This window comes from Tupaia chinensis, unplaced genomic scaffold, assembly GCF_000334495.1.
Source record: "Tupaia chinensis unplaced genomic scaffold, TupChi_1.0 Scaffold000060_1, whole genome shotgun sequence".
Taxonomy (NCBI): domain Eukaryota; kingdom Metazoa; phylum Chordata; class Mammalia; order Scandentia; family Tupaiidae; genus Tupaia; species Tupaia belangeri.
In genome coordinates this window covers 2,217,650-2,233,310 of record NW_006159518.1, presented here as the reverse complement: position 1 = coordinate 2,233,310, position 15,661 = coordinate 2,217,650, and positions in this window count along the sequence as shown.

Genomic DNA, 15,661 nt, shown 5'->3' with positions numbered 1-15,661 from the left:
GGGGAGTAGGGTGGGGGCGGGGTGGGAGAAGGGCTGGTTTACATTCCACAGACTACTTCAGGCTAAAGACTCAAGTAAAACTCAGTTATTATGGTAGAGCTGGAACACTTTACTGTTTCGATGCTAATAATGCACCCGGTACCTCAATTCAACTGCTACAAATAAATGTCAAAAGGTTGAATAATAAATATTACAATGAGCCATTAAGTTTATGCACTAGATTTCAGACCTGAAAGTGTAACTGTTAATTCAGTGAAAGTTTGTTAGGTTTCATGGTTACACAGTGAGGTAGCAAGAAGTTTCTGTGAGCTCAAAATGTTATTTTCTGGAGCTCTTGTTTGTGGGGTATCTTTTTCTTTTTACGCCCCTCATTCTCTCTCCAAGAATAGTTGCACTTAACTTTTTTCTTTTTCTCTCTCTCTCTTTTTTTTTTTTTTGGAGTGCAAAGATTGGGGTGTGAGTCCTGATTAAATGCTGGTAAAAGCTGCCTCATATATATGAGTAAAATAAATAGGAGATTTTTTTTTGGTGAAAAAAGGTGTGATTTTACTTTTACAACCACTCCTTGAAATTGGAAAAGTCCTTTTTGTGTTCTCACCCAAAGGTTTTTAATAAGGTGACTCTTTCTATTGTCCTGCTTATCTTGTGGTCTGAACATGATTCTTTAAGCTTAGAACAATTGAAATATTTCTCTTAATAGCAGGATATTTTATGGTCTAACTCTTCCTAGGGACAAAGCAGTAAATACGATCAAGAAAAAGAAAATGAGGGGTCAGAATTGTAATGCTTCAAATGAAAAATAACAGTTATTTCAGGGCTTTTTGGTACCAGAACTCAGGCACTTGGATTTTATTACTTTATACTTTTTCTGAATCTCTCAAAACTTCTGTTTTCAGACCATCCTGTGTATAGAGCAGGAGAGTTTCTACTGCAAGTGACAATCAGAGGTGACTATCTATATTTGCACTTAAAATCAAAGTAGCTCAACATGCAAATGGCTAGGGTCTAGCCCTTGGTAAGGGCCATGCTGGTGTACTGTGTTGTGATGATGGAAGCAGTAAATCAAAATTATGGAAATTTGCACTGTTGAAAAGCATGCTTTAGCTTTATTTTCAATTAAAAACACTGTTTAAAATTCGTGGTTCCATACATTTCTACTTATTCCAGATTGAAAAACGGTTAACAAGAATGACTGGTTTTATTGACTTTTTCACTTGTAATGTTTTTGCCTGAAAAAAAAATGCATTTATTGGGTGTAGTGTTTTGTTGTAATACTATGTGATGAGGCCAGGCGAGTTCTGTGCAAAACACTGGTGGATTTCTTCCTAAATAACAACAAAACCTTACAGTCTTGTTACAAATCAAGTACTAAAAGTTTTAGATTTAAGAATGTGAAGTAGAGCAGTTGTTATTCTAATGCAAGTTGAATCTGATCATTTTTGGTCCACCTCCTCCACCTCCTTTACTCTGACAAATTATGTATCTCAGATCCTTGCTATCTTAAATCTAAGAAGTTGCATCTATAGATCATAAATCACAAAGCAAAACAAAACACCAATGAAATGTTTACTGTGTGAATTTAAGTCACTATTTCTCATGGAGATTCAGTCTTCTTTCCCCCCTTAACCTTTTAATTCCTACTCCCTTTGAAATTTTCCTTTTGTCTATAAATGTTTCAGATAGATCTGGATGGTCTCAGCCCTAATTGCTGTATATGCTCTGTGGTTTTCCTCTTATTGTAAGAACAGAGGCTGAGAATACCTGCATCTAAATACATTTGGATGGAGTAAACAGATGCTTTGAACTGCCTCCCTTCCTTTCCTTCTTGAATGTTGCCAGATGCAGGTTCACTGGATCCTTTTTTATTGGAATGATAGATACAGTCAAAACAAAAATTGGGGGATTTTATCCTTGAAGTCATGTTTGTATCTAATTCCAAAGATCAGTCCATGTTACAGTTAAAACCCCAGAAAGCTGAACAATTGGCTTCATAATCTGAGTTCTTTCCTCTTTGGAAAGCAATGCAGAATTTAGGTGCAGTGAGTTGTCCTGAAAAATCAATCTGCAAAAAGTGTGACACACACACACTGTATAAGTCTGTAATTTCTCTTCTTCAATTACTACTCAGTCAAGAAAGTTCAAAGCACAGTTGCTACTATAGTTAGACTAGTACTTGGGTTGTTGGCTGTGGACTCATTGTTCCTAAATTACAAATTGGGACTATATTTGAAGTCTGCAGATGTTTGGTGTAGGAGGGACCATAAGATGGAATAAGCACAATTGAAAACAAATATACCCTATGGAATTTCTGACATAAAATATCGGCCTCCAGCTTTGACACTGGGTCTCCAACCCTCAGAGAATCAATAGTTTCAGTTTATAGGAGCTGGAGAATGAGCAGCATGGAGGCCTGGGCATTCCAGAGTGATACCATCAAAAGGAAAGAAATGAAATAGTCAACACAAATTTCACCCCATAGAACTGCTACTACAAGCCAGCCAACCACAGTAGCACCTGAGTTGGGGCTTCTGTAAAAAAAAGTATACCAAACAGCATGCAGTCACTTGCAAAACAAGGTATTCTTTCAATCCCTGGTAGAACCTTAGCTATTTTCTCATTCTGCTGTGGGAATTATTCAGTGCAGTTCATTTATTTTGGTTGTTTCGTGATTAATGACAATATCTAGGTTTTCTAAGCTGCTATAAATGTCCCACTTGTTCAAAAACTTAAGCCTTATTGAGGGGAAAAACAAAAGTTACCTCCATTAATAGACTGCATTTTTACATTTAAATCTTTTCAGGGATTTTTTTTTTTTTTTTTTTTTGAGTCACTATTTGTCTCCAGGGTCACAGATTCCTATGTCTAAAGCTTAACACTAACAGAAGGGAAATGCAGGAAAAGGCTTTTTCCCCTGACTTTTTCTTTTTTGAGAAGCAAACTTATTTTTGGCCTTCTGAAAAAGTAATTTCCTGATAAGACTGTGAAATGAAGATTTAATTATTTTTTTAAGAGCTGTGTGTATTCTGTCTTCCACAGTCAGGTTATCTGCCTTTATAGAAAATGCAGCTTGCTCCTTTCGACTATTTACTTTTTAAAGTGGATGTTCTTTTCTACTAGCTTGCTTGATTACAGTGGAGTAATCTCAATAATGGTTGTTTATTTGAAAATCAACAACAAGGAGCCACCACTAAACAGCAATAACACAAACTAGATGGGCTGGAGTATGGATTTTTATCTTATCCGTGTCTGGGTGACTTTCAATGGTCCAGAAATTCCTCAAAGTTCTAGTCATCAAGAATTGGGAATTTTCTGCTGCTAGGTGAATGATAGGTTTTTTTTTGCAAGCAGGAAGAGAGGTAGAAACTAATTCCTCAAAAGCATTTTTTTTTCTTTCAAAGAAAACAAAAGACAAAAATCCTCCTAGGTTTTTTTTTTTTTAAGTAATTAAAAAAATAAAGCATTAGCACCTACAAAAGAAAGAAAATGTGGTGAGTTTTGCTTCACCTAGAAAATAACTTCCTGCTTAAAAGGATGTGAAAAGAAGGAGTTCCCAGGGCTAAACTAGGGGGGAAATTAAAGGCTCCCCATCAACTAACCTCAGGAAATTGGCAACGAGGAACAAGGCTTCCACCTTAGCAAGTCCATCAGGTCACCCCAGTCATCCCCAGGATTTTCCCCTTCCCAGTGAGGAAGAACTGATTTTAAAGCTAGCTTTGGCTTTCCTTTGCTCCCTAGGCCAAAGGGCATTTTGCAAACTAGCCTGGTGGTGGTGGTGGGGGGGGACTTAGGGCAGATCTAGGAGGTGGGGGAGGGCTGCATTTTACCTGTTTGGCAGGCCCTCTTTTGCGTATTAAAAAAAAAAAAATGGAGGAGGGCCCAGCTATCATTCTTTGCCCATGCCCTAGGCCCCGCTCCTCTCTCGCTCCTTTTCAAACTGTGGCGGCCTCACAAGCTCCTACTTTAAAAGGCCTGAGATGTTTTGCATGAAGCTCTCACAATAGGGGTTGAGGGAATTGACAGTTTCAAAAACAAGGCGTTCAGTCCTTTCCAGCTGCCGGGCCCGCTCTCTCGCACCAACTCCTGGTTCCTCTCTGCTGGTGGCGTCCTCTGCAGCGCGCGGCCTCCCCCCACCCCGCCAGCCCGCGCTCCGGCCGGCCCCACCCCGCCCCCAGGCTGTGTTTGTAAACAGGGGTCAGTGGCCAGGGGCTGCTGGCGCGGGCACTGGGGCCGGCCGGGCCCAGGGCAACTCTGGGCTTCCTGGCCAGGGCCGCCACTACCAAAAGGATGTTTGGATACCGCCATTTTGCATGGTGGCAAACAAATTTCTTTGTGACTTTTTTTTTCCCGCCCAGATCTTGCTCTCCTTTGTATTTGTATGATCTGGGTCCCCCGGGCGTAAGAGCGCGCACCCTTGCTCCTCTGGCGCAGCCTCACTTCCCAACAGCCTCGTGGCCAGGCCTGCCCGGAACAGAGGGTCGCAGGGCGCGCGGCAGGCCTCGGCCCGGGTCCCCGGGTCAGCTCTCAGGAACTGGAATGCCTCCTCTCTCTTGGCGCGGCCGCTTTTGTACATCTCGAAGTCCTCGCCCACCCCCGCACACGCCGCCTCGCCATTTCTCACCTTCTCGCCCAGGCCTCATCCTTCCTCCCCAGGCAGATGGGGCCCAGCTCTTTGCATTGGGCAGAGGGCTGGCCTAAGGCCTCCAGAACGCGCGTGTGGAACGCGAATGGCAAAGAGATGGCGCTTCCTACTGGGCCAGCGTGGTCGCCATCCTCTCCTGGGAAGTGGCCCTAGACCAGAGGCCGGGAGGGCGCGGGAGCAGAGCCGGGAGGAACTCCCAGAGTGGGAGAAACGTGATGGGGCACGGCTTGCTTGCTTTGGCGCCGTGGTTCTTGTCCCTTGGAACCTCTCAGTGCATCTGCGAGTGGAATGATGACCTGGAAACGGGAAACGTGAGACAGTGACCTGGAAAGCCACCCTCGGTTGGGGAGGTTGGAGTGCAGCAATGCAAACAAAGCTGATCTTGGGAAGAGGGGAAACAGAGGTGCACCGCAGACAGGTCACAGGAAAGTGCAACAAGCTTGTTTTCCCGGGTGTTTAAAATGCAGCCCCCAGTTGTAAAGTGTGTGAAATTACGCACTGGTCTCTTAAAGAGTGCCTAATTTATAGTAAATAGCAAGGTCTTTGTAAATGGCTTTATTATGTTGTTTCTTGTTAATTGTTGAGAAAATCCCCATTGTTGAGTGTGAAAGGCTTTATGAGCTAACCTGGTCCTTGGCGCAATCAGAGGGCAGTAAATGGCCGCTCAGCCTCCAAGGCCCCCGCGAGGAAAGCGACGCCGGCCGAGTGTCGCGGGGACCTCTGGAGTTGCTGCCTCAGCCTGGGAAGAAAGTGGCAAGGCTTGGCAGATTTTAATTAATGAGAGGCGTGTTTTGAACCCGCACGCCCACTAGAGCAGCTGGCTGAGTACGGCACAGGGAACCGGGAGAGCGGGGGAGACCCGTCCGCCAGGGCCGTGGGGAGGTGGAGCGGGCCCGGGCTCCCCTCTCGAGTCACAGCCCGCAGGGAGTCGCGCCTCGACTGCAGGCTGGCGGGCCCTGGGCGCCGGCTCCGTGCTGCCGTGAGATGGATCTTGGCTTTGTCTCCAGGTCTCCAACCGCGTGCAGCGCGGGCTCAGGTCGGTTCGGCCAGGCCTGCGGAGCCCGGGAAAGTGCCTGCCCGACCGGGACACTGGAGGGGCTATAGGCAGAGCAGGCTCCGGAGAGAGGTCCAGGCCCCTGCTTGGGCCTCCTTGTCTTTTGTTTAAAGCGCTCTCTCTTTCTCCCTTTCTCACGCGCGGACACACACACACACACACACACACTGTCTCTCTGTATTAGAAACCTGAAATGGACTCGGAAGACAGCAGAAACAAGAGGAAGGGTTTGGGGTTGTGCTTGTTTCGCAAGGCAAATAATTTCTTCTTTAGTCTAAGATAAAATATTCCCATTTCCTTCAGTTCCTTCTCCAGTCATTTGGGCCCCGGGAAGGGTATGGGTGAGACCATGCAGGCGCTGAGGTCACTGGACTAACTTGGAAGAGAAGATCCGGCCGCTGGGTCCTGCAGGCCTGGAGAGGACAGGACAGGCCCCGCGGCCTTTCCCTGGGCTTAGGACCTGGAGGGTCTAGGGGAAAAGCAGCAGCCACCTCTTCATAGACTGAGCTCCTGCAGCGCAGCTAGAAAAGAGAATTTGCTCTGGAGCCCACCTTAGTGGAAGAAAACCTGGGTTGGGTGGACTGTGTGCGAGGGTTTGGACACTAGCTAATGCAAATCACAAGGAAATGTTCATTCCAGCCAGAAAAACCTCTATTCAGCTATCTTCCTTCCCTTCTAAGATGGCCCTCTGCTTGCACACTCTCGCTCTCACCAAATTAGCTATTACGTGAAATCCCCCTGGGTTTAAAGCACTTGTTTCGCGGATTCGCGTACAACCCATATTAACTATGCACTTTCTGCTATTCCTCTTGTGACTGTCCCTGCCTCTTCCTTCTTGTGGAGAGTATGATGCATTTTATTTTAGTCCAATCGATGCGTGCAAATACTGGGATAACACAACCCACATTTCTGCAATGGAGGCTGTTTTCAAAATTGAGTTTAGGGATCAATACTAAGTCGAAATGCACCAAATTGCACGAATTCACCAAATTCAAGCCTTGGGCTCCTGAGCCCCTTTCCTGACTGATTAACGCACTCAGAGGATATAGCTGCATTTCCACCATTCCTGCCTCTGAAACAGGATGTTTCCATCCTGTGTATTTGGCTTTCCCTAAAGATCGCTCCCGTGTGCTTGGAAAAACAAGACTCAAAATTATGTGGTGAAACCTTGTCAATGGCTTCCATGCCGGTCTTTTTCTCCCACTTGCGTTTGCTGCCATTCTCCTTTTTTCCTCCTAAAGCCTAACAACAGCATCTACAAGTGCTGTAGGGGCTGGGGGTGCTCCCAAAACGTTTGCCCAGGTGAATGAATGTTTTACTGGTCAGACGGCAGCCCTTCAGGTGCCACTACTAAGCTCCCAGAACTTTGCCCAACGCTGAGCTGTTCCAGGGGCAGCACCGCGAGTGCTCTATTCTTTTGCAGCTACAGCCATGCCTGCAGGGCAAGTGGTGCCTAATGGGGGGAGGGCAGTGGTTGTCCCCTTGTTTCAAGGGATGTTTAAAACCAGAGAGATGGGAGAGGGAGGAAGAATTTCAAAAAAGAATTAGGAGACTCTCCTGCCTGCAGATGTGTGTGTGTGTCTGTGTGTGTGTGTTGTGTGTGTGTGTAGCCTGAAAAGACTGTCTATCATGAACGGCCCAAGTACCTAAAATACCAAGGTATCCCAGATTCCTTAGCTGTTGTAACCTGGGTCTTTCTTCAGATTAGGTGACTGGAACAGACAGGAAAAGGTGAAGAGACCTAGAGACTGACCATTTAGAAGCTTTCCAGTAAGATCCAGTTTTTCTTCTAAACAGCATCATTAATAGGTTTCTTTGACCCTTTTTGGATGAAAACGGCTTAGCAGTCAATAGGCTTAGACCCTAAAATACCAGTCTAGCAGAGAGCAACTGTTCACAGGTTTTCAAAGGCCCTCCCCAGCCCGGATGCACGGAAGGAAGGAAAAGGAAACAGAAGGGAAACTGTCTGAGTGGCTGCCTGCCCTCTTCCCCAAGCCACCGGAAATAAAATAAATAATACAAACACACTCAAAATTCTCCTGGACATGGGCTATTGGAGAAGTACATACAGGGCACCAAAAGCTGGAATATAATTGCCATTGTTCATGCTTGCCCTCTTTAAGAGCAGTTTAAGTTAGCTTCAGGAAAAACAATACTTGTGGTAAGTGATGAGTAGAAGGGAAAAACAACATGGCGAAAGGCTGCAGTAAGCTTAGCTAGCAGCACTCCCCCTGTCCTGAGAGAGTTAGGTATGACACAGATATATAAGAGCTCTCAAGGCCACCACTTGGTCAGTAGGCAGGGCTTTCAGTCTCTGAAATGACCTGAAAGGGCCCACATTCTTGGGTCTGTCAGGAAGAAAGGCACATTTTACATTCCCTATTTCCTATGTCTCTATCTCTCTTTTTCTCTCCCTTCAAATGAATACCCTGATTGTCAGTGGTGCAAATGTCAAAGATTCGTTTTCTTCCTCTACATTGGATCCAAATATGCAGGCCAATGGATGGTGCCGCTTCTGGATACCTAGTTATTATATCCATTCAGAGTCAAATGTGCAGCTATAGTAGAAATTGTCCTGAGCAGGTTTATTTTCCTTTCTCCTCTTTTCCCTTTATCTTCTCTCTTTTTTTTTTTTTTCTCTCTTTGCCTGCCCTCTCAGCTTTTCCCCTTCTTGCCCTCCCTCTGCCTAACCTTTGTACCCAGGTGAGTCCATGGGAAAACACCAATATTTAATCATATTTTTTCCAGAGGTGGAAAAGAAGGTGAGAACTGGACTTAAACCAATGCTAAGAGTGGCAGTCTGGGAGCCTGTGGGGATCCTGAGCTTCCTTGCTGGGGTGAGGGGCCAGGGCTGCCGGCCTCTGGTCCTGCATGTGCTGAGCTGTTCTAGTTAGGCTATAAAAAACAGCATGTATCTCAAGACCAGGAGAGCTCCACTCCATAAACACATGGCTGTAGTCTAATGTGGAATACATCGCCAGATGCAAATGTAAAGAGATGCTTTTAATTTTGTTCCAAGTGTTATACATCATGTGACAAATTGGTCTTTAGAAAGTTGATTCTTTTTTGTTAATAATAAAGACTTTTAAACCAGCCTTCAACATATATGATTGAACATTTAAAAGGATGCACACCACCCCACGATGACTAGAGTGAGTTTGATCTGATTTTAAAAAGAGATGTGGTACACCGCCTCCCGCCAATAAAGAAGATTTTTAAGTGGGCCAGTTTGAATAACATGAGAATTGTTTGATTGTTTTGCTGCTTATACAATTTTAAGAAAATAATAAAAATGTTTAAATCCTTGTATCTTTAACCACTTTACATCTCTATGTGCCATAAATTACAAAATAAATTAGGACATTAGTTATATGCTCCTGTGTCTTCTTTCAAAGAGCTGCTTCCACTTTCCCTAAAATGTCAACATTTCATATTATCTTAAACATTTCAGTCTGTGTTTGTAATTTAGGAGTATTATTATACAAGAGGAAAACAACTTATTTTGTAGAACTTACATAGTAAGGAAATAGAACTCATTTTATAGACTTAGAAAGGTTACCAGGTTTCTAAAATCTTGTCCTTTGTATCAATCTCTAGCTGGCTTATCTGAATAGGATCTGATTCTGCTACTCATGAAGGCTACGTATAATATCCTGCCACAACAGAAACATTTCTAGATGAATTGGAAGCATCCTGATTGTAATTTTTCTATCTCTTCTTGTTTTGAGCCAATACTTTAGTGGACCCTCCAAGATCGATTTTAAATGTGATCTCCTTTAAGGAAAAAAGGGTAAAAAAATTATGACTGAGAAAAAAGAAAGTGGGAAATCTTTTATAAGTACTGTTAGGACCATTGATCCCGGTTACCTGCGATAATGTGAATGGAATCATTATGGCTGTTCCATTGACATGGTTTCTTCATTCAGGATCCTGGCCAAAGGAATAGCATGTCGATGTGTAAAATTCTAGCCAAAGATAAGCCATTACAATGGAAATCGCAATGTGCAAAGTCTCATTGAAGCCAATGAAATTGAGTGTAATATCCATACAGCATTCTCATCTGCTTGCTTCAGGATTTAGTATGCGGCTCTGCATTGAAATGAGATTATGCATATAAAATGCCAATATAGAATACACTGCCCAATAAAACATTAGAAAAGCAACTTACAGCCCATATACATGGGCTTTACTTAAATTTGAACTTCACGTGCAGAATAAACCACGGCACCATCAGAACACTAAATCTACAAAATGTCCTTACTCTGGTTTTTCATGCTTCTTTCTGCATGACTCCCCCACCCCCTCTCCTATCCAAACACAATTCTTTTAAGGGCACTCTTCAAATCATCTAACAATTCCCAAAGGGTATTCCAGGAGTCTCTTAAAGTGTCTTTCTAAATTAAAAGGCTCCAAACAATTTAAGGGCATTCTGAACCAAAAATATCAGAAAGTATTTGGACTCCCAGACCTCTGGGTGTGTAAAAAGAAGAAAGGAACTAAAGAGAAAACGCCCCCACAGTGGATTACAAGGTTATGGGACAGGTCACTAGGAAAGGGAAATAAAACTGAATGTTAGGTTGGGCTTGTAAATTATGCACCTTTCAGGGAAGAGGTTTAAGGTCTCTTCACTCAAGGGTTTTTTTTCCCATCCATTTTGCTATTAATTCTTAACTCTTGGTAGGCAGTTCTTTAATGAGGTTGTTTGTGGCAGGTTAATTTTCTCCAATCTACTGAGCTCCTCATTTTCCCTTTTAAGTGTACTGCTGCCTAGAGCTTTCAGTATTTTCCATACCAGAAGAAAGAAGAATAAAAGTGAAGTTGCCCGGGTAGGCTGAGAATTAAAGGCGTTATGTGGACAGATAAACAGTGCTGGGACAGATGGAAGTGGGAGGGTAGAAGCCAGACTGAGTCGAGGGCATGAGAGAGAGAATTCGGTCTTAAGAGAGCAATGACCCTAGGAGTGTAATATATTAAATATTGCAGCGATCGATTTCAATACCCCAAGTGGACACGGGAATAAAAATTCACCAACAAGCTGAAGTGATTAGGAATGCTTTGTTGCGAGGGAAAAAATGTGATTTTCTTCAGATCCTTTTTGTTCAGGTTAGAAGAGGCCTAGACAATCTAAGTGTAAGCCCTGGACTCCCAGTTTGGATATAACCCTAAAGGTTAGTCACATCTCAGTGGTGCTTCTGCATAGTGAAAAGATGAGCCTTTGTACCAAGGAGGATTAAATAGCAACCACGATTACAGGCTGGTCACTCTAGGAGCTTTTCTCCCAAATCAGAGAAGAGTACATTTTGGAGAAGTTGCTCCTTTCCTGTGCGTTAGTCTCTCTTTCAGCTCTGGGACAAAGCAGTTGCTTTTGCACAATTCTTCTTTCATTAAAATCCAGGGGAAAATGCACAATATGCTTTACGGAAGGTCGACTCACAAAAGAGGGACATAAAAACAGCCTTTGGTGCCACGGAGGGGAGAGATATTTTTGAAACATCATTCTGGGGACAAAAGTATGAAACTGTCACTCACACACACACACACACACACACACACACACACAGGTACAGATACCCACTACCACACATGTGAGTGATTTCAGGATTGGGTGGGATTTTGTTCTTTCTACGGATTCCAGCTCTTAGACATTCATGCTATGAACTGTGTTCTCTCAGTCCAGGAATCTGTTTAGGGATTTGGGGTAGTCACTGCGGAGGTTGTTGGGGGGGGGTGTTTTCAGTCACAGCCTAATGGGCAAAGCCTGGGCTCTTCACACTGGGGACACCAAGTCTGCTGCTCCAGACACACTGCTGGATGCCTGCGTGCAAGCGGCAGCAGCTACGGCAGCTGCCTCCTTCGGTGTGGCTGCTACAAATCTGGAAAAGAAATGCAGCATCATACAAAGGATTTCTTTAATGAGGATGAGTTCCTCAGAGTGAGGGAGGGCTGTGGCTGCTGCTCGGGGGCCTCCCTGCCCCTTTGCTAGATCTTTCCCGACCCATTATTTCCTTCCTTACACACTAAACTGGGGTAGAAAGGATACCCCACCCCCACTATGCCCTCTGATAACCCAGAGGCTGATTTCTGTCTTACCCTGTGGCTGAGGACGGAGGACTTAGAATGTCTGAGTCAGGTTGGAGTGGTCGAGTTGGTTAAAAGCAAGCACACACTTTCTGTCTCTGCCCTCGATCTCCTAGTCTTCCAACCTGGCCTTCACAATGATTCCTAGCTCCCACTTAGAGTATGGTCCTAAGGGCTCACCATGTTTCTGTATAAGGATGTCCTTAGCAAAGAAGGCGCCAGGTGGGGGAAGGAAGTCCTAAGCCTCCCCATTTCTTCTGAATCTAATTTGGGCTGATTGTGGCTGGATGAAGGCCGACATTGGTTGCAGCAGAGCACTTAGGTTCCTGCAGTTCCAGTCTCCCAGGCTTTCTGTGGAGTGATGACTGCTACAGGGAGGCTATTACACCCTGTAAAGCAGTTGATCTCCCTAAAGCTACATGGCTCCTTCCCCTCTTTGGGTTGGTGAGAGAGGTAGGTTGGGTCCAGTCAGATGCTAGAGTAAAACATTACTCAAAAAAGGTACTTTAAGAAGCTACTGAGACCAGCAGTTGGCGTAATGGCTATGTCGCTGGACTCCCATGTAGTCGACCGCGGTTCGAGTCCCAGACCCGGTGGCTTGAAACTCACGCTGGGCGTGTGTCCTCTCCTGAGAGGAGAAGGGATTGCATTGTGGCCATCCCCCCTGGGGGGTGATTTCTCGCTTTCTGTTTCTCTGTCTCTGTCTGGCAAGCAGAGAAAAAAACAAAAAGAAGCTACTTAGGTGGGACCAGCAGATGGTGTAATGGTTCTGTTGCTACACTCCCACACAATTGACTGTGGTTTGAGTCCCAGGCTTGGTGCCTTAAAACACACTGGGTGTGAGGGACCAGCAGTTGGTGTGATGGCTATGTCGCTGGACTCCCACGTAGCCATCTGCAGTTCAAGTCCTGGATGTGGTGGCTTCAACTCATGCCAGGTGCCTATGCGTGCGTGCCCAAGATCCCAGAGGAGAATGGAGGAGAAGGGATTGTGGGCATGGCCATCCCCCCCTGGGGGGTGATTTCTCACTTTCTCTGTCTCTCTTTGTCTTCTGCATGGGCCCCTATAGCAAAAACCTCTTAAAAAAATAAATAAAGACCCCCCCCCACACACACACACTCTGTGTGTGTGTGTGTGTGTGTGTGTGTGTATGCCCAAGATCCCAAGAGGAGAATGAAAGAGAAGGATTGTAGAGTGATCATCCCCTGGGAGGGGTGAGTTCTCACTTTCTGTCTCTGTGTCTCTCTCTGGCAAGCGCACACACCCTATAGCAAAAATCTCTCTCTAAAGGCATTGGATTCCGGGCGTGGTGGCGCCCGCCCTATGGTAAAGGCATTGGATTCCCACATGGCCAAACAGGGTTCTAGTCCCAGACATGGTGGCTTAAAAATCAAAGCAGGCCCATGTACATGGCCAAAATTCCAGGAGATCGAAGGAGAAAGGATTGCAATGTGGTCATCCCCTTGGGGTGTTATTTCTTACTTTCCCTCTCACTGTCTCTCTCCAGAAAGCCACATGCCCTTTAGCAAAAACCCTAAAAACAAAAAAAGTTAGCCATTGAGCCAGCTGGTGGTGAGGGGGTGGTTAAGGCAACTGGATCCCACATGACTTAATGCATGGTTCATGTTCCAGACCCAATGGCTTGAAAAACACACTGGGTACATATGCATGTGTGCTCAGAAATCCCAAGAAGAGAAGGGATTGAAGCATGACCTGGCCATCCCCTTTGGGGTGCTTTCTCGCTTTCTCTCTCTCAGTGACTACACATATCCTATAGATTTTTTTTTTCTTCTGGAGCATGAGAACGATGGAGTAAATGGTAATTTGGATAAGGAAGGAATCATTTCATTTTGCTCTAGTATTCTTTAGCCACTTTTTAAAGACTGAAATTAGTTTTTAATCTTATTTTGGTTACGGTGTTTTATTTTTGTTGTTAAATTTACTTACTTATTTCTTTTATCAGAAAGCGAGGTAAGCACCCCCATAGGAGCCTCACACCGGGATCCACCCTCAGTCTGTGCTAGCCTGGATGGTGGGCACCCTGCTTGCTCTGGGAGGTCCTGGGCTAAATACCCAGGACCTTTCTCACGTGGGTCCAGTCGCATTAGCCCTATGCACCATCTGACCCTTTGCCTGTCTTTTATTCCTCATTTCCCTGGTCTTTCTCCTCTTTCCCTCTTTTCTCCTTTTTTCTCTTTATTTTTATTTTAAAAAAGAATTCTTTTATTTAACTTTTCTTATTTTTACTTATTTTTAAAATTTGACCAGAGAAGGACAGAATGAGAGCGAGCGAGCGAGCTAGCTGCCAGGACTCAAACAGCGGTCAGCCTTGTGGGAGTACATGGCCCTTTAACCACCATGCCGCCTGCCGGCCCCTAATATTATTTGAAAACAAATCATGTCAGGGGACAAGCAGTTGGCAAAATGGCTATGTTGCTGGACTCCCACGTAGTCAACTGTGGTTCAAATCCCAGACCTGGCGGCTTAAAACTCATGCAGGGTGCATATGTGTGCGTGCCCAAGATCCAGAAAGAATGGAGGAGAATTGATTGTGGTGTGGGTGTGACTTGGGGGGTGATTTCTTGCTTTCTATCTCTCTGTCTCTGTCTTTCTGGCGAGCGCACCGCTCTATGGTAAAAACCTCTCCAAATAAAAAAAAAAAAATCATGTCAGAATACAAAGGCTGAAAGCACCAGTGGGCTTACACTGTAAAGCTCTGCTGAAGCTGACCCAAGGCCTGGCTGTACTGAGCAGGTGGCCCAAGTGCAGAGGTTCCTGTTCTTGGATGTGACTTAGGGGTCCTTTGGAGAGAAAGAATCTTCCCCAGGAACAGATTTGTGGGGTGGGACCCATCTGTTCCAGGTCACACACAAGAGGTTTCTGTGTCCAGGGCCTAAGCTTTGGGATCCTGGAAGCCAGCCCTAGTGCAGGATACCTGTTGCTTGAAGCTGTGCGGGGAGCCTTTGGGCCCCTGGCCTATTATAAGTCTGGGGGATAGGTCGGGCTCCCCCTGGGGCTGCTGGATTCACCTGTCATTACGCTCACTGCCCAGGGACCCTGACAAACCTCCACAATGTGGGTCTGAACAAGGGTGCTTAAGGTTCACTGATCTGTGTGTAGGACTTTGCAAAACTGCAAATAAGCGAGAAAATTTGTCTATTCTTGTGAAGCAAGATACAAGTTTACACTTCACGTGGAAGCATGAGAAAAAGAGGGGGAAAACATTTCTGGCCAAAAGCCCCACTGTAATCTCCAGAACAATTTCATTTCCTCTGCAGCACCCTGGCTACCCGGCCTCAAAAAGGTCGTGAGGAGAGAGAGCTTAAAAAGTGGGGGGCCAGAAGAAGGGAGGTGGGTAGTCCCTGGGCCAGGTCGCAGGTGAGTGCTGGGTTGGTTGGTACCAAGAGCACTGGACCAGAGAGAAGGCAGCAAGGCAGAGGAGGGGCAGAGCCACGTATTTAGGAAGGATTTGGCATTTTCCAGAGGGGTTTTTCTTAGGAATTTGCACGGCCCGCCGCCTCCGGGCAGCTTGCTGGGGCTCTTCCCCGCCCCTTCTTCCAGAGCGGGTCGATGGGAACTCGGGTTTCCTTGGGCCCGATGCCGCCAGGCTGCCCGCGCTCCGCAGGCCTCTGCGTACAGGCCTTTCCCGTTTGCAGAGAAAGGGAAAAGCGCTCGTCCCGGCCGTGCGGGCAGGGAGACTGTGTGTGCCGAGGAAGCCTAGTCCTCCCCGCAGAGCCGAACAACTCCCTGACAGTTGAGTAAATCTCGCCGGAGCGCGCAGGCTGGAAAGGGTGTCTCCTGGAAGTGACTCCTGTAATCGGCGACCGAGATCCCCCGTGGTTGCCCTGCTGCTGAGACCTGCGGGTCGCGGAGAGTAGCAGGCCGCGGGA